At 35.6% G+C, this 19,194-nt stretch overlaps 1 pseudogene; it reads right to left on the bottom strand.

Annotated features, from left to right (window-relative positions):
• The window catches only part of LOC144284150 (glyceraldehyde-3-phosphate dehydrogenase-like), a 72,349-nt pseudogene extending 55,594 nt beyond the window's left edge, over window positions 1-16,755 (bottom strand).
• Window positions 16,756-19,194: the final 2,439 nt, after the last annotated feature.

Below are 19,194 nucleotides of genomic sequence, written 5' to 3'. Positions count from 1 at the left end.
ATGCATGTGGCTAAATATTTAAAATATTTAAAAAAGTAAACACTGAAAATTCTGCCTCCGAATCTCATACTTGTCCCCCGTCCAGCTGCCATGGTCCCACATCATTAAAATATTATTTTTATTTGTTTGTTGTGCATCCTTCTTGAATTTCTATTTGCACATGCAAACAAAAATGTATTCCCTTCTTGCTTTTTACATAAAGATATCATAATAAACACACTTGTATTAAACCTTGCTTTTTCTCTAAACATATTCCATATCAGCCAATATGCAGTGTTTTTGCAACTAAAAAAATATATTGAGGTATAATTGAAATATAACATATTAGTTTCAGGTATACAATATGATGACTTGATACTTAAACGTATAGTGAAATGATCACCATAAAGGTACAGCTAACATCTGTCACCGTACATATTTACAATTCTTTTTCTTGTGATGAGAACTTTATGATTTATTCTCTTAGCAACTTTCAGGTATACAATACTATATTATTAACTGTAGTCACCATGTTGTACATCATATCCCCATCTGCAATTCTTTTATGATTGCATAGCATTACATTGTATAGATATCTATATGCTATAATTTACTTAACTAGTCCCTTTATTGAAAAATGGTAAGGTTAATTTCCAATTGTTTGCTAATAATGCTTCAACAAGTATGCTTATGCATACATTATTTTGCACACATTCATGTGCTTATAAATCCAAAAGTGAAATTACGTTGTCAAAGATTATATGTATTTGTAACTTTGATAGGTACTATTTGCCCTCCATAGGGATATAAAATTTTATATTCCATAGCCTCATGTATGGCATATGTTATAAAACTGAGTTTTTGCCAATCTAAAAGGTAACAAATAGTATTTCAGCATAATTTAATTTGCATTTCTCATTTTATAACTGAGGTTGACATCTGTCAAACAGTCATTTAAATTTTTCTGAGAACTATCTGTTTATATCTTTGGATATATTTGCTTATTGTTAAATCTTTCCATTTCAGTTTTTAAGAACTTACTATATATTAGATTAGCACTTTAGCTTTGATATGGTTACAGATGTTTTTTCCAACTTATATGTCTTTTAGTTTTGCTTATTGTTTTTGCCATTAGAAACTTTTTATGTTTGTGTAGTAAATTGTTAATATTTCATGGATTCTCATTTTTCAGAACTAGGTAGAAAGGCTTTACTCTCTATTAGGCTTTAAAAAATTTCATACTATGTTACTTTTATGGTTTTATCCTTATTTTATTTAAATTTTGAGAGAAATTTATTCCAGTATGTAATGCGAAAAATGGATTCAATTTCATTTTTTCATATTTCTACCTAGTTATCAAAACACCGTTTGTCAAAACGTTCCATCTTTGTTCTACAATTTGAGATGCCATCTTTATCTCATTTACATGAAAATGGGATGGAGAGTGACCCAGGTGAGAAATCCTGGCAAATTGCCCTCCTGGGGTGAGATCCTAGCTTTTTAACTGTCAGTGATGTTAAAAAGGAGCTCCCATTTTCTTGGCCGCCAGATATGGAGTAGGCATTCTGTAATATGTAGCTGAGGAAGGAATGGGAGCAGGTTCTGCCTCAAATGTTATAGCCTCCCACCATTCTTATGGACATTTAGGTGACTTTTTGGAATAAATGCTTATTAATTTACTGTATGCACTTAGTTTCCAGATACTTTTTAAAAACATTTCCAGGTACTTTAAAAATTTGTATTTTATAATATGCAAGTTCCTTATGCAGCTATTTTGAAAGTCTCATCAAATTTTTTGTGTTCTTATCAATGTTTTAATATAACAGTTTTTTATAAATATCACATTTAAATATGTGATGTGTGTGTAAAGATTTACTGATATAATAGTTATGACTGGCTTTTCATCTGTTTTTTATGTGTTTATCAATTTTCAAAGTTTTTCACTATGTGGTCTGATTTGTTTACGAACAATCTTTGTGGCAGTTAGGTTTGCATAATTGCTTGGTAGTTACTTTTTAAATGATAACTTTATATAATATTTTAAATCATCCATTAATTTACAGTGCTGTTCTCCTATATTGCTCAGTATTAAAATTAGGTTTCTCTTTATGCTTCTTCCTCCTATCTCTTTCGCTTCTGGAATTTAATCAATAAGAATCTCAGTGTTTTCCTATTTAGTATTTGCCATTTTACTGTTAAATATGATTTAATTTCTAAAATTTGATTTATCACTTTATTTTTTAAAATTTAATTTCTTTTTTTGCAGGTGATTCTTTAATTTTAGTTTTTAAATTTAAATTCAGTTAATTAACATATAATGTATTATTAGTTTTAGAGGTAGTATTTAGTGATTTATCACTTTAAATGATAAACTTTGACTCCTAGTGATTATAGATAAGGTAATTAGGTAAATCTCAGGATTACTGTGTTTGACTACATTGTCTCTACACAGCTCTAGAGGTTGCCATTCATATTAGAATTTAGGAGAATGATATAATTTGGCATTGTGAATTATACAAACTGCATATCTGTGTGCAGACTCTTAATTTACTCTCTCTGTATTACATTCTTTCTTCTTTTGGTTTTTGTTAGCTGTAATATTTGTATATTGCCTGAGTTCTTGTGTATTTAAAACTGCCTGAGGTCTGTATTTGAAAGCCAGTTTGGCTGGGTATAAAACTTTTGGTTCTCTGTTTCTCTTTTTTAAAAAAGATTTTATTTATTAATTTGAGAGAGAGAGAATGAGAGGGAGAGAGAAAGAGGGAGGAGAGAGAGTACAAGCAGGGAGAGGAGCAGAGGGAGAGAGAAAGAATATCAAATAGATTCTCTGCTGAGTGTGGAGCCCTAGGTGGGGCTCAATCTCATGACCCTGAGATCATGACCTAAGATGAAATCATGAGTTGGACACAATCAACTGAGCCACCCAGGTGCCCCTTTCAGTTTCTCTTTTAGAATAGCTTGTAAATGTTTCACTGTATTTTTGGTTTTAAATGCTGTTGTGAAAAAAATATGTCAGATAGTTGCATTCTCTTTTTTTGCGAAAGACTTGATCCTTTTTCCTGACAGACTAAAGGATTTTTTTCTGTGAGTTTTTAAGAGTTTCTAGGATATTCTTAGTATTTTCCTTTTTTGGGAACCTAATCTTATTTTTGAAAAGTTTTCTTGAATTAGCTCTTCAAGTCATTGTGCTGTTTCAATACTTTGATTTTCTTCTTTCAATACTCCCCTCTGTTTGGGGGAGGTGGTATCTCATCATCTTGGCTTATTTTCTGTAGTCATTATTTTCTCTCTAATCCCTTTAAAACTCTTCCTTTATTTCAATTTCATTTCATTTATTTCTTTCATTTCTATCCTCTATATATTTTTTCTTTAAGATTTTATTTATTTATTCATGAGAAACACAGAGAGAGAGGCAGAGACACAGGCAGAGGGAGAAGCAGGCTCCATGCAGGGAGCCTGACATGGGACTTGATCCCAGGTCTTCAGAATCATGCCCTTGGCTGACGGTGGCTCTAAACCACTGAGCCACCAGGCTGCCCTATCCTCTATATTCTTTAGTGTGTTTTCCATAGTCTCTTTTCATCTTTGTATTTCTTTCATGTTTACATTCATTTCGGTGATTTTTGAGTTTTATTTTTTCCTAGCTTTTTCCAGCATATATTTGACCTCTTTTTATCATATTACCACTTCTTCCCTGAGTTCTTGTATTTCTGCTTCATGGTCTTCTATTTTTTAAGTGCCATCATCACTAAATTTTATTTCATGGCAAAATATTTGGACAAATTTTTCATCTTATCTTTGGCAAAGATACTTGTTATGTACTTTTTAATCCATACCTAAATTTTGCTTTTCTTTTACATAATATAGTGATTTCATATAAATCAGTAATTATTTGTTACTGAATTAATTGATTTTTTTGAATCAATAATTCATGGGAAGTTCCTGCAGAGAACACGGGGGGGGGGGGTGGGGGGGGGTGGGGGGGGGCAAAGTTTCTTGCAGGCTTAACAACCCAAAGAGTCTGTCTTCTGTTACCATAGAAACAGACTGCTGCTGCAAATGTGGCTAATAGCTTTGTTTCTTTTTTAATAGTGCCACTTTTTTTATAGCCTAGATAGATTGGATCCAAGAGGGCTTCTGGTGACATATTGTTTATCTCAGTTCCTAAAGCCATTGTTGCAAACAAAGTGTATAATTTTTGTATTTCAGAGTGACTCTCTGGCCTTTAGGATGTGTGATTTTTGCCAACACTATCTGAAATCAGCTACCATTGCGCCTAGCTACATGACTTTCTTGATCTCAGCTATTTTGAGTTTCTACAGATATTTTTGGAGTCTAGAGTTTGTGTATTTTTCCCTAATTTTGCTGAAAATGGTATTTGTATTTTAAAAAAATATTTTTGCTGCTTTTAGTGTCATTTCTAGGAACAGTGGTGAGAGATGCTGTTTATGCACTATGGTTGGCATGTCACCTAATAGTACTCTAGTCCACATCTCTAATGGAGCTCCTAGACTTTTCTAAGGCTTGGGAATAGTTTAATATGTATTGCCAATGCTTACTACATTTTTATTCTTAACATATTTTACATATGATGTATCAGTAGGAGATGTCAATGTTTGGCAAAAGACTACCTATCTCTCCAAATGTGTAACCTTTCCTTTTCTCTGCTTTTATCATTATAGTGGGTACTACTACTACTGGGGCAATTAAGTTTGCTTAGAACGTTGTGGTCAGTGCTGGTTAGTAAGTTGGAGTGGGTCAGAATGAGTGCTTAGGTGAAACCTGGGTATAGAGGTGTTAATAGACATTTTATGCTCAAATGGTACCTGGGAAAAATTAGAAGGCAAAATGATCAGAATCATATGCTTTGTGGATGACCAAGGATTTCCCTATGTTTAATCATCAGGAAAGCATAGAGTACTAAGTGTCCCTCATATTGAGAATGAAAGTAATTTTGAGAAAAATTGGCATCAGACCACTTACTCATTTCACTTAACAAGAATTTATAAAGCATCTTTCATATCATATACCATTACCATGGACTCATATAAAAGAGAAAACAAATGCAAAAGAATATACATGTGGAAAATGGTAAGTGGAGGAAAAATCTACTTCATTTGGGAGTATATCAAGAAAGATTCTCCAGAAGAGGTATTATTTGGAGGTATCAATTACACTGTGTGTATTGACTTCAAGGGAATTGTATGTTTTTCTTAAAGAACAATTGTTTAAAGAAGGAATGGGGTCCTTTAACAATATGTAGAATAGATAAAATGTAGTCAATTTCCCTATGGAAAGTCACCTTTCACACTGTGGGAGAAAGCATCAAGTGATATTCTAACTTTAGCTTTACAGTTTAATAGAAAAATGCCAGTGTAGAGTTTTCACTACTTACCAGCATCTTAAGGGAAATATTCATATGTACTGCATTTAAAAAATGGAATTATAGGATGCTCTAAATTATTTCATTAAAACATTTTAATAATCAGCATTCAATGGAATGCCAATGTCAGGAAAAAGCTGGAAATAAACAAGAGCTTACATTACCAGGAAAGGTCTTCAGGGTACTATCTAGTTATACTTTTAAAAGATGGACACACACACAAAGGCACATTTAAATAGAATAAACTTGTTAACGCTTTTTTATTTAGAGTAAATAACATGAGTCTGGCATAATGGTTTACATGATGATCACTCCCTTTGTGTTGGGAACTAATTAGAAGTATTCTATAGGTGTTTTCCTTGTACCAACCAGCAGTGAACAATGGAGGAAGCACAAGGACTGGAAAGGTCACATCTTAATATTTTGAAAGCTTGAGTGGTTACAAAATGCAGAGGTCCCATGCAGAAAGATCATTACCTGCTATGTCTGTTTTCAAAATTCTTAATCAGGTTATCAGCAATAAGACTGCTTTTTTCCTTTAGTCCCCAAACAATGAGGCATTTATAACAGCAGGTCACCTGAGTACAGCATTAGCCAACATTAATAAGTTGAAAGTACCATTGGGATGAGAGAAGAATTGGCAGGACTGCTGATCTTGTTTATACTCTCTTATCTTTTTTTCTTCTTCTTGGTTCACTTTCTAGAGAGTCTCTTTTCATTGCTTGTGTGCTCATCTGTGCAGATTTAAAATGCCTTAGTGGTGGCAGAGAGTAATTAATACATAGAGCCTGGAAACTTAACTTTTAAATTTTATTAATGAGCTAAGTTGAGTTCTCCTTTATCTTTTAACTGACCCCAAGAGCATTAATGAAAAGTATCTAAATATGAATACAGGTGTAGTAATAAAGGAGAATTATCAGTCACCCTTAATTTAATTGGTGTCACCTTAGCTTTTAGTAGGGTAATAGGATAGTATTGCCACCTGCAATCATTCAAGACTACCTTGCTCACTAATTAGCTCACTTAAAAAAATTTAAATGACCTTTCAAAAGTGAGTAAAATAGAATCTGGTAAGAACCATTAAATACATATATATTTTTGTGAAATAGCATTGATAGAATATTAAATCACATATTTTGAGTTTTGAGGGACATTAGTGATTCATTTTGTGCAACCTCTATCTATGAATCTCTTGAAACACTCTCGTGGTGCACAGACTTTCTAAAACTCTAGTAACTGGAGCTTATTTCACTATGTCTGATACTCCAAGGTCTTTCATCTAGTTTTATTAATTCTTAAATTCCCTGGATACAAAATATCCTATATACATGGTAATATGTTTGGGAAGGGTAGTTCATGCTTTTGGCTAAAAGTCCAATTTATTCAATATTTATTGTGTGTGCACTGAACTTTACTATGACTACTTTTGTCATGAAGAATAACCCCAAACATGATTGTGCTGCCTCTGAGGAACTTGTATTATGAAGATTTAGAAAGAGACATACACAGAACAACTCCATGAAAAAGTTAAATATTACATCATACAAGTTAAACACATTTGCTAAGAATTATCAGTAACCATGCACAATCAGCAAAGGTAAATGTAACTACATATCAAGCTAGTAGGCTTCTCTTGTTCCTCAGGAAAAGTTTTTGTACTAAAGTCTTCAAAATGACAGTTTTATTTTAGGAGATACAGAGACTATTTCATTTAGGAGACATTCAGAGCAGTTCACTAGCTTTGTTGTATATGTTCTTTGAAATGCTTTAACAGAGCATGTGATTTGGATAGTTATTGCCATATCAGAAAAGGATCCAAGAAAGCATTGTTGGCTTTTCACTTTAACGACTACAAAGCAAAATTTATTAGGAGCCAGTGCCTCTCCTAAACACTAATCCAAAGCATCTCCGAATGAGAAGAAATCCTGTTTAAGTGCCCAGATTATGAGCTATTGATGGGTGCAGTTGGTTTTTCTTGGAACAGCTTGACTTCTGAAATTTTTCTAACCCAACTATATACTAGTCCACATCTTCCTATTTGTTTATATAAACTTGTTATAGTAATAATTAATGCTTATATTTGCTTATCTCATTATTTGTGAGGAATTGTGGGAAAAACCTTATATTCATTTATTTCATTTTATCTTTGCCTCAACACTGTAAGTTCTATTTTTGTACCCATTCTACAGGACAGCAATTGAGGTAAAGGGGTACATTTTCTGATAGAAGACAAACGAGCAATTTAGGCTCAGATTTGTTGGACTCCAGAGCCAAAATGGCAGTGGAATTTCTCACCTGGAACATATTTCCAGAATTAATTTCTTGGAACATACTAATAAATTTCCATTTCTATATATTTGCTTATATTTCCTCCAAACTGAAACTCCTACTGCCCATATAACTTTTCATTTTCAAATGCTGATTTGTATGCCTCTCCTACTTTGGTGAGATCGGTAGGAGCTATTCTAGAATTACAAAAATGGAACTGTGCTGTGAAGTGTTAGTGTCAGTCTAACCCTCTTTTCCTCATGTTTAGCATAGTTTTATTTTACTTTATTATTATTATTTTTTTAAGATTTATTCACTCATTCACGAGAGACATAGACAGAGAGAGAGAGGCAGGCTCTTCACTGAAGCCCGATGTGGGACTCGATCCTGGATGCTGGGATCATGACCTGAGCTGGAGGTAAGCCACCCAAACACTGAGCCATGCAGGCATCCCAGTTTAGCATAGTTTTAATACTTAAAGTTTTATATTGAAAGAGTCAAAGATTATCCCAGGAATATATTTTTAAAGAATCTCTGAAACTGGCCTCAATGTTTGTGGCCAGATGTAAGGAAATGTTCAGCCTACAAATGGTCTTTCCATTTTATAAGCTTCGTTCTATTCAGATAGCACTTTGGGACTCCTCAAATGAAAGGAAAAATAGTATCAAAAGATACATCTATTTGAAATTTGGAGTCTTTATTTTCAAATAATAATAATCCATGATATTTGTTAGGTAATAGGCATACTTTTCTTTTTCTATAATGAATATTTTTTTCAGTTATAACTTGCTTTCTGTAGGATTGCTAGAAAAAGAATACTGAGATCTATTTTTTCTTTGTGGGTTTTTGGTCTGAATTTTATTGATATATATTAGATTATAATTGGTATGAGAACAATCTTTCAAGTCCCACTTGGAATCAGAGATATGGGTGCTTATAAGAAAGTGCTATAGCCATTCTGTTTGTATTGATGTTGATTATGTCAAGGATGAAGATCATGTTTTCTATGTAATATTGTAGGGCACATCTGCTGGCAAATCCTTGATTGATGAATTGACTTTACTGAAGTATTGAGCTGGACTGGAAGTCAAGAGATCTGCTTAAGCACTTTCTTTTTTTTTTTTTTTTTTTAAAGATTTTATTTATTTATTCATGAGAGAGACAGAGAGAGAGGCAGAGACACAGGCAGAGGGAGAAGCAGGCTCCATGCAGGGAGCCTGAGGTGGGACTCAATCCCAGGTCTCCAGGATCATGCCCTGGGCTGAAGGTGGCACTAAACCCCTGAGCCACCCAGGCTGCCCAAGCACTTTCTTTGTTATCCATTAGCTAAAGACCATGGACAAAACTATAGCAGCCTTGCTTTCCTCAACCATAAAATCTGTGAGCTGTACATTTGTCTTTAAATCATCTTCCAGCAACTAATATTTAAAATTTCACTTGTTCTTCTATCCACTAGATTCTTTTTCTGTATAAAGTGGTTCTGTGTGGTCTTTCCTGTTTCTTATTGGATTGAAGGGGATCAAAATATGCCATTTTGACATATGGATTCTTTTGAGCTCAAGGCAATCGAGAGTCAATAGATACAGAAAGATGCCTCAGAGCTTTCCCTTATCTGACTAAATGCAAAAAATGCTGAGAAATGATGACTGCCATAAATCTTTCTGGGGGAATTGTATCCATGAAGATGACAAATTGGCATCAAGAGTCTGTACAAACAAACCTTACTTAAATAATCTTTATTTTTCTTTAGCTCCCCCATATATTTTCCTTCCCACAATTTAACTCCCTTGAAGCACAAACCTCCCCTTTCCTTTGTCTAGTCAGTTCTCCATAATTTATCATCCTTTGTTAAAATAGTATATAAGCTTCCAAGTCTTTTTTTTTTTTTTTTAGGTTTTCACTACTTTTCTGTGTTGCCCTTATGCATGTAAAATTCAAAGCATCAATTATATTTGTATGCCTTTTTTCTTCTGTTGATCTTTCTTGTGTCAGTTTAATTCACAGGGCTTCAGACAAAGAAAATAAGAGAGTAGACAAAAAGTTTTTTCTGCTCTACAGAATGCTTAGGATGAAAATATTTCTCTCTGATTTACAATAATGATGGATTTGATTCTTTCTCCTCCATTCTTACATTTTGAGGGTACTATAGCTTAAAGAGCTTCCAAGCTTATGTGCACCCCAACTGCTATCACTAGAATGCAGACAGCACTTTAGGATTTGAATACTTAGAAGTGACTCATACTGTCATAAGGTGGGTAAGGTAGAAATTATATTATCCTCTAGCTTGGGTATATTAAGCATGGCATGGCTTATTGCTAGCTTTATTTCACATCTGTCTCTGGCTTACTGTTTTATAAAGGGTCACATGATCAATTCTAGACACATTAAAAACCACCTTATATCTGTATTTCAAATGATTCACGAGGATTAACATTCTTTTAAGTTATTCTGGGACAATAACTTTGGCTTCCCAAGAACACAAAATTATTAGTCTTACAGTAGAAAAGCATTTGGAATAGAATCAGGAAAACCTACCTTTTGGTTCAAGCTCTGGTACTAATAGACAGTAGTTCATTTAATGTCTTTGAGCCACAGTCTCCTAAACTTTAAAACCACAACTTTGACCTAGATGGTCTCTTAGACCTATCCTGAATATAAAGTTTGTTTTATGCTCTAAGGCCATAATTTAGTTTAATACTCTGGAAGTAACATACTTTCAGGCAGTAACTTAGAATAACATTCAATTTTTATAGAATCTGCAGGTAACTGGAGAAAAAGAGAATTTTATTTTAGCATTGTTGTCCTGAAGATTGGAATATGTCTCAGGTTACATCATAATTCTTAAAGCATTGTAAAATATGATAAGAGCCTAATTTAATAGGGTTAGCCAATAACAAAGACAATGGTCCTATCTCAGAATAGGCCAGCTATCTATTTCTAGAACCAAGGGGAGTTGTGTAAGCATTTCTGCATATGAGCCAAGATACCTATGAAGGTAGAAATACAGTTTATATAAAGACTATTCATTTACATTGCCAACAAATATAGAAACATTTGAATGCTCAATTTTAGTCCATTCGTAGTACATAAAATACTCTGAGCTTACTTGTCCCTCACTGTTGATTTAGAAAGAAGAGGAATCTTGTTTTTACTGAATATGAAGAAGCCTCAGGGAAGTCACATCTCATCATCAGATTCCTGAGAGCTTTGAAATGCAAATCATCCTGCTTCTTACCAACAACTTAATTTGGGACAGGATTGATTGACTAGAATGTTTGCTAATCAGTTCGAAACAAGAGTAGGCTAGGGGCCAATGGAAGTTTGCCAGAACCTCCCTTCCAAAGACAAGGTCGACAGCTGGTCTCATTTTGGAAATGCTTTTGCTCATTATCTTATCATTTTGTCCATTTTGTATGGTCTACATCTCAAATTACAATAGTTATTTTTGAAGGCACTCCAGAGAAAAGAAAAAAAAAAAGACCACATATAACTTGAAGACATGGACTTAACAATTCATTGAAAATTAGGTTATTTCACTATAAATTTAATCCCTTCCCACCTCCTCACCCCCTCTTTTTTTTTTTAGAGTTGCTAGGTATATTGACAGTTATGAATTATTGCTGAGCTCTAAACTTTGTATGTAGCTAATGTGGCAATATTGCTGGTGATGAAGGGAAAGGAATTTAATTTGTTCATCAGACCATGTGGATTCTTTGTATCACTCTCCAAAGTATTCTTTGTATTATTTTCCAAATTTTAAAAATCAAGTAATTGTGCCCAAACCAGGAAGTCATTGGCAGAATCATAGGATACACTCATTGTAAATTCTGAAATTTCCAACCTTGTAGGAACTAGAAGGGTGACATGAATACATGAATCAGATAGGATGTAGGACAATAGAGAATGGTGAAGTCTGTGGAGAACTAAAATTATATGCTTCTCCTAAGGATTTTCAAGTTTAGGTGTGGAAAACAAAGACTGTGCTCATAAAACAACAATAAATTATAGCCTTATAATTACCAGTTTTGAGTAAATTAGAGTTTGAAGAACTATTTTCATTCTTATTTCAGAGATATCTATGCAATTTACTATCTTTCCTGATTTTACAATAAGAACTTGCATGAGAAAGGACTAAAATTTATTGAGTGTCTAATAAACATCAGGCATCATATTAGGTATTTGGACTTATGTGATTGCCTACTTCTTCACAGTGACCAAATGCAGTGGACAGTGTTATTCCCATTTCGTATATGGCAAATTTCAATCTCAGAGTTGAGGTAAATTATAAAGGGTTAGTGGACAAGTTAGGATTTCAAAAAACTCATGTTCTGTCTTCAGTTCTAACTGTATGAACTTCATCAAACTACTTAATCTCCCTGTGCCTCATTTTCAAATGGGCATATTAATAATTTCTTCACAGAAATATTTTAAGAATTTCAGGAGTTAATAGTTGTAAAAATGTTTCACATTTTTTCACATTTCACATGTTTTTTTTTTTTTTTTAAGATTTATTTATTTATTTAGAGAGGGGAAAGGAGAGGCAAAGGGGGAGGAGAGGGTCCCAAACAGAATCTGCACTGATCACAGAGCTCTAGGCTGGGAGCTTGATCCCATGACCCTGAGATTATGACCTGAGCTGAAACCAAGAGTCGATGCTCAATGATAGCATCACCCAGGCACCTCAAAGTCAAGCTTTCTTAATATATTTATTGCATATGAAAGTATGACAATGACACTACTGAGCAACCATCAGCATATCAGATGTTTGAATTGTTTTTGCAGTGGGGTTTTGGGCAAGGCACCCTAAGTTCTTTTACCTGGATTGTATTGTGAATTATATTCAATTGACTGGCTGGCTAGAATTTGTTGTGCAGCCCATGGCTATGCAGTGGCTGAGGAATATTAACACATTATGGCTATTGCAATAAAGAGAGTAATATCTTTTTGCAATAAAGAGTAATATCTTTAAACTAAGGAATAAGAGTGTTTTGGTGTTTTCCACAGATATAGAGCAGACAGGATGGATGCATGCATGTGTTTGTGTGTTCATGTGTACTTATTATAAAGAGTTGGCTTCTGTGATCATGGAGGCTGACAAGGTCCTAAGTCTGAGTCCAAGGTCCTGAGAACCAGGAGAGTGAATATGTAAATTCCAATCCAAAAGCTTGTGGATTCAAGACCCAAGAAGAGTACTTGTTTTGGGTCAAGTCCAAAATCTGGAAAAGACTGATGTTCTAGCTCAAATAGGCACAAGGAGTTCCCTTTCATTTGCAGGAGGGTCCTTTGCTCTACTCAGGCTTGAGGCTGATCAGATGAATAGTCCATCTACCTCAGGAAATGCTTTATTCTGTCAACCAATTCAAATGTGAATCTTGTCTAAGTCGCCCTCACAGACACACCTAGAATGTTTGCCCAGATATCTGAGCACTTCATGGCCCAGTCAAGTTGATGCATAAAATTAATCATCAGAAAAAGTAATTGGGATAACTATTACTGGAATAGGAAATGATGTGCTGTTAATAGAGTAGTAGCGAAAGCCAATATGTCGAATGAGTATGTGAACTTGAAAGGGGATAAGCATGTGCATACTGAAGAATTTTCTTGGCTGAAGGAGAATTTCAATTTACGTGCTTATCTAAGGTAACTTTCTCAGAGGAAACCTTGGCAGTTACCCAGGTGTTATACCCTCTGAGAGCAATCTACCACTGAACGACAGTCTGCCTGTAACCAGCATTAGCTGATATAATTACAGGTACTTCTATCAAAAGAACTAGTGAGCTAGCCCAGACACTACTGGATCCCATGCAAAGAGCCCTGGAGAATGGTCATTCTCCGAGGTTTTATATGATACTTAAAATATATACTGATGCCCTCACTTTTATATTCAGTGGGGCAAGTTGGAGTCTATTCACTACCAATTGATCTTTAATTTATCAATTTCATATATTCTCAACAAACTTGTCCCTCTCTTACATCATGATACCTACCTGGCACAACTCCAACTTTTGAAATGCCACTTTTCCAACCCAGCTAAATGTGGCTGGAAAAAACCCACCGGCACATTGATTGGTCTTGCTTAAAATTCATGATCACTAGCCAGGTTGGCTTCATAATTTGCAGGTCTAGTGCCAGATGAAACTGTGGGGCCCCTTGTTTGAAAGGCAGGAAAAAAGTCATTAAGTGCACTAAAATAATCAAAGTTTTTTCACTTTAAAAATATTTTATGACTTATAAACCATATTACAGGGTAATAGTGGTACATGAATAGTAATAACCACCATCTGCGGCGTTCCCAGTACTGACCTCATCCGTCCCCGCCCCCCCCCCCCGCCCCCACTCCCCACTGCTTTTGCACCCCTCTCCTCCCCATATACACATACACCAGTTTTATTTTTTGGGCCATTATCCCACACCCCTTATTGCTGCCAAAACCACATGGGCTGGGGGCTGGGGGTGGATGGACAGACATCTCCCCCTACCCAAACCCCTCCGCTGTGTGGTTGGAAAACTTTTTTTTTTTTTTCTGAATAAAAAAGATTCTACTAAAAAAAAAAGTGGGACATTTTATAAAAGACATTTGTAAATTGCAAGAAAATTAATATTTTTGGTGTCACAATTTAATACAATGAAATTTATATTAGATGATCAAAACATTTTTTAATAAACATTTTCAGTCAATATAATTAAAAGCAACTTCAAGCAAACAACACTAAATTTTTTTAACAAATTTTAATTTTGAGAAGGATCTTTCTGGTGATGCAACTGCTATTGGAACTTTCAAAAGTTTCTTTATACTATGACAAGACTGGCCTATATTCTGAAAAATTACTTTGAAATACAAATTTTAGTACTGCTGGAACTAATGATTCTTTTTGACCAATTTTTCTAGAAATATTTAACTTCATAAAATCATTTTATTTTATTTTCTCATAAAATCATTTTAAAATAAATCTGAATTTAAATTTAGATATAAATTTATACAATAGTATTTTAATATTTCTTCTGATATTTCTTGTAATGGCTACAGATCGCATACATAACTGAAAGTATATGTAATTCACAATACTAGTTTATATACGCTCTTGCTGTATCTTCAGTTGCAAGAACAAAATCGTTTCTTCATTAGTAATAACTTCATCTGAAGCTTCATATGAAAATAATATTTTCTGCTGAGTATGATGATTTTTAATTTCATTCCTATTTCTAAGCTTGTGGCTCTTTGCTGTGTAATGTAGCAGCAGGTTTTGAAACTAGAGATTCTACATTTTTTGAAGAGTTCCAATAATTCCCTTCTATGCCTTGCTGCAGTATTCATGTGTATTCTTTTATTTTATAACAATTTACTAACAAGTTTGCTGCCTGAGAGCCAACAGTTCCTGTCCCACTGTGGGGGCCAGTGAATTAATACTTGGGCAGACAATGCAAGGCAGGTTCCAACAGAGGGGCAAATGCCTTCTCTTCATGGTTCTAGGAGCTGCCTGAATGCAGAGTTTTTTTCCTTCTCCTGGGGCCCCTACCACTTGTGCTCCTGTCTCTATAGTTGTGACTGCTATTCTGAGCCACCTGTCTAGACTGTGGTGCCCAGGACTGCCCTGAGTCATCCATCAGGCTAACTGCAGTGTAAGTCTGCAGCCCTCATCTGCCCATAGGTTGGGTTCTATGCCAGTGCAGGCTACCAATGGACTACAGCCATCTGTGTGTGCTGCACCCTGACATATCTCTGCTGATTCATGTGCTCCATTGTCCCACCAGGCTTACACAACAGGATTTCAAAGATAATATTATGAATTTTAAGATGGAAATAGCAATACTTAAAACTAACCATGGAGCCTTTCTGAGTATAGGGTCCTGTGTAATTGTATAGGTCACATGTCAATGAAGATGGTCCTGTGACCCTCATGGACTCCTGTGGACACCAACATCCTACTCTTTCCATAGTTCATTCATGCTTGCCTGAGGCCACTTCAAAGCCTCCAGCATTTCCTCTCCCATCTTCACTCTCAGTTGGTGACCTTGGACCATATTTCACTGAAAAAACAAGAACAGAAGTACAAAGATGACAGTTTCTATAGACCACCGTTCCCTCATCGACACGGCAATCTATCTCTGTGTGCAGACACTCCACCTTCTTTCCCCTTACTCTATGGGTTATGCTGGGGCACTAAGTCTCAACATCTCCCTCCAATCCAGCCTTTCTCTCCCTGCCCCCATAGCACCGACTGTTAGTTACCTCTCTATGACAGTGGAATTTCTCCCACTAAATGTAACTTTTCCTGATCTTCAGTTTCCCTCTAGCTACTGCCCTATTTCTGTTTTCTTTGGAGTGAAATTCTTTGAGTTTCCATATTTGCTGTCTCCATTTCTCACCTCACTATTCCTCTTAAACTCACTTCAATCAGATGTTTGCTTCCATCATATCAAAGGAATTTCTAATGTTAGAGTACTAATAACTCCCATGTTAAATCCAGTGGTCAGCTGGCATTTGCACAACTGGTGATTTACTCTCCTCCCTCGCCCTCCCCCTCTCCCTCTCCCATTCCCATTCCCATTCCCATTCCATTCCATTCCATTCCATTCCATTCCATTCCATTCCATTCCATTCCATTCCATTCCATTCCATTCCATTTTAGTAATCTTCACACCCAACATGGGACTCAAGCTCACAACCCTGAGATTAAAAGTTGTATGCTATGCCAACTGAACCAGACAGGTGCCCTCATTTCCTCTCTTTCCTAAAACACTTTCTCACCTAGTTTTATCATACCATACTCCTTCGTCACTGGCCATTCCTGGGCATGCTGGTTTCTTCTCTTCATCTTGACCTCTACTCACTGGAGCTCACTCATCTAACATCTTCTACAACTTCACTTATTGCCTCAGAGCTCTCACACAGTCTTAGAGCTTTAAGTACCATTTATACACTGATCACTCAGATTCAAATTTGAGCCCAGACCCTGTCCCTGAGCTCTAAACTTGCATATCCAGCTGTGTTGGATATAATTCTTGCATTCCTCTTTGTCCTATGCACTACATTCAACCTGTCAGCAAATTCTGTGATACCACTTTCATATTCCGATAACTTCTCATTACCTACCTTGCTGCACCTTGGTCCCAATTACCATCATCTTGCACTTGTATTATTGCAGTAGTCTTTTAACTGGGCTCCCTCTTCTATTTGTACTTCTTGGCAGACTATTTTCTATATAGGGGTCCTGTTAAAAGGCAGATCTGGTAATATCAGTTCTTTGTACAAAACCTCCAATGGCTTCCCACCCTACTCAGTAGAAACCAAAAACCCTACAACAGCATTTAAGACTCATACCACCTGGTTGCCACTTTGCCCTTCTTCCTGCACCTCCTGTATCCTCTTGTTCACCCTGTTCCATACACCTTGCTACTCTTCAATCTTGGGAGGTTATGCTCCTTTTTTGGGGCCTCTGCTTGGAACATTATTTCTCCAGATACCCTTGTGGATTGCTCTCTCACTTCTTTATATCTTGCTCAACTGGCTTCTAAGTGAAGCCTTCCCTGATCATGTTTCAAACGGCAAGGTTGCACTCCCTGTCTCTGCACTGCTTTATTTTTCTTCATAAGGCCAGGCATTTTTATTGGTTTTATTTACTGCTTTAGGCTTAGAGGCTAGAAGTGCCTGCCCATACTAGCATTTAGTACAGACTTATTTGTTAATTGAGTAAATGAATAGCATTTTTGAATCAAGGTGGGATGGAAGATCTACCTCCAGGACTTTATGATTAATAAATCCTGTTAAAAATATCAGAATTTTGTGGTTCTTGGTAATATGTCTTAAAATCTTTCTTAGGAATTTTCACACTATAAAAGGTATCACTTCAACATGACAAAGTACTGACCTTATGATCTTGTGTTAATGAGCATATTGTGATATAACCCAATGACAGGAAAGAAAAAGGATTGCTGTCATTGGATTCCAGTTGTCAGTGTCCATATTGTATATGACTGCATGAGCCATCAGGCCCTGGAGCATATGAGCATTTCTGCAGGAATTCTGATCAACTCTTTCATATAACTGTAGTGGTATTTGTGGTAAAGAAATAGCAAATATGCGTCCTGTGCTGCTTGAAAGAGCACCAATGGCTTTAGGGTAGAAAGCCATCCCACTTCTTTTCAGCAGAGCATGAAATCACCCTATTACCTTTTACCAGGTTACTTAGATAAAGGGATCATGCCTATTAATAAAACATCATGCATTCTTGTTTCTTCAAGGGACATGATAACAAAACTGTACTATTTCCCTCTTCCTGACTACTTCTCCAAAAGTGGAGGTCATTTTGCTGTGCTGCATTATATTTAGCATGGGTTGCATGAGGGTTTCATTGTTTGTGTAGATGACTTTTTTTTTTTTTTTTTCATGAGAAACACAGAGGCAGAGACATAGGCAGAGGGAGGAGCAGGTTCCCTGCGGGAAGCCTGATATGGGACTCGATCCTAGGACTCTGGGATCACGCCCTGAGCCAGGGCAGATACTCAACCACTGAGCCATCCAGATGTGGATGACTTTGAAGTGGGTTTCTTGTAGTGAAACTTTCTTTGAAGTCTGCATCATAGAATCTTTGCTATGTCTGACCAGGAGAGAAGGTACACAGAAACTGCCACACATATCATAGCTGTCATGTGCTCATTTTGCTGAATGATATCATAGATGGTTTTCTTTGCTTTCCTGGGATACGGTTTTAATTGATGCTTGATTTTTCTGTCAGGTTGTGCTTGTCTCCTGGCTGAGTCACACCCACTCAGTGATTTTATTTTAATTTTCTGCCCTTCTGCTCAGTTGGTGAAAGCTTTCCCACACCCATTTTATTACCAGCCAATTTGAATGTCCATTAGTGTCTGACACTCAATATTTAAACAGAATTTTGTTCAGGACTTCTGCACAGCTGCTCATGTAGACATTAATTACAATAAAATAATAGCAGCCTGTTAGGAAGGTTGCCTTGACGTAGTAATCCAAAATACCCTAATGGAGATACAAAACCCCCTGAAAATATCACAGGAGTTTAAAAATGAGAATACTATCCCAAAAAGAATGGTGCTACCCAATATTTGGGCACAAATCCATATTTTGGATGTTTCTGTGTAGTTTAACATAGACAACCCTAATGTATTTAAAATGTACCACTTAAGATACATTTCGGGGATTCCAATTTCAGTTAAATAGTGTTTTTAGTTTTTAACTTGGGATATGAGATATTCATCACCATTTTTTATGATAAGAAACAATAAACCTAAATATTTAACAAAAGAAATAATGCAGTATGGCAGATTCACACAATGAAATATTACACAACAGTTGACCCTATGTTTAAAAGATTTTTTAATGATGTCAAATAGTTATTCTAAAATAGCTAGGGAAGATAACGGAATTGTAATTGTATTCCATATATGATCACGACTATGTCACACTAAGCATAGGAAAAACACATTAAACTGTTGAGGGCTGCCATTGTGTGGTGAGATTGGGTGATTTTTAGAAATTTTTTGCATTTCAAGTTATATTTTTCTTGACATATAGAACATTCTTATCTTGG

This window comes from Canis aureus, chromosome 15, assembly GCF_053574225.1.
Source record: "Canis aureus isolate CA01 chromosome 15, VMU_Caureus_v.1.0, whole genome shotgun sequence".
In the NCBI taxonomy this organism is placed as follows: Eukaryota; Metazoa; Chordata; class Mammalia; order Carnivora; family Canidae; genus Canis; species Canis aureus.
Note: the sequence above shows the minus strand (reverse complement) of the source record. Positions and strands in the feature narration are given on the sequence as shown.